Raw genomic sequence first — 821 nt, forward strand, 5'->3', positions numbered from 1 at the left:
GCATACATATACAGAGAACCAGATATAATGATACAATATACAAACATACACAATGAATTAATTTTCTCTCAAGCTTTTCTCACAGCAAATGTATGCAACAAATGAGAAAGAGACGTCTCATATATACAGCATCGTATTAATAAGCTCTTTTATTCAACTTACCTTACGTGTTATTGTACACCCATCTTACATTTCCACTTTAAATGTAACAGGGAAAAAATTATAAAGCACAAACCCTTAACTGTACTGTATAAAAAAAATATAACAGATATACAGAACCTCTATTCCAGCGTTGTTTTCATCGTTGACACCCTCGATTTCGCTACTGGTGTCACTACAAAATACGATTTCCATTATAAAAAAAAAAAAGATTGCACAACATAACCTACCGTTCCGCTGACGTCAAAACACACTGGATGTGCATTCACCATTCACCCAATATCGCCTCCCCAATGAAAACGAAACAAAAATAAAGATGAAAAACTTAAAAAAAAAAACACGAACCCCAAACACCCCAACCATAACCCTTCCGTTTGCTGATGCTAAAGCGCGTACAGGATGTAAACTCTACAGGTGTTTCCAGCGCACATTCCCCTTTTCGTGACTGCAATCACTTCCCGCCCAATATCACTTCGACTGTAAAAAAAAAACACAATGATACCCCACCATAGGTTCCCGTCCAGGACGTTCTGCTGACGCCGAACTTACCCATCCCACCCCGTTGCGGGCGTAAACGTTTCGACGGCTGCACATAACACCCCCTTCGCTCGCCCTTGCCCGCACGTGCTTAGCCACCGAGACGCCCTTCCCTTCGTCGCTTG

General features: G+C 41.4%; 1 protein-coding gene across 1 annotated transcript in view; it reads right to left on the reverse strand.

Moving 5' to 3' along the window:
• Nucleotides 1-821, reverse strand: part of LOC119591828 — a 65,394-nt gene that overhangs the window by 63,801 nt on the left and 772 nt on the right. The gene's annotated exons all lie outside the window — the stretch shown is intronic.

The sequence above is a fragment of the Penaeus monodon genome, chromosome 29 (genome assembly GCF_015228065.2).
Source record: "Penaeus monodon isolate SGIC_2016 chromosome 29, NSTDA_Pmon_1, whole genome shotgun sequence".
NCBI classification, from domain to species: Eukaryota; Metazoa; Arthropoda; class Malacostraca; order Decapoda; family Penaeidae; genus Penaeus; species Penaeus monodon.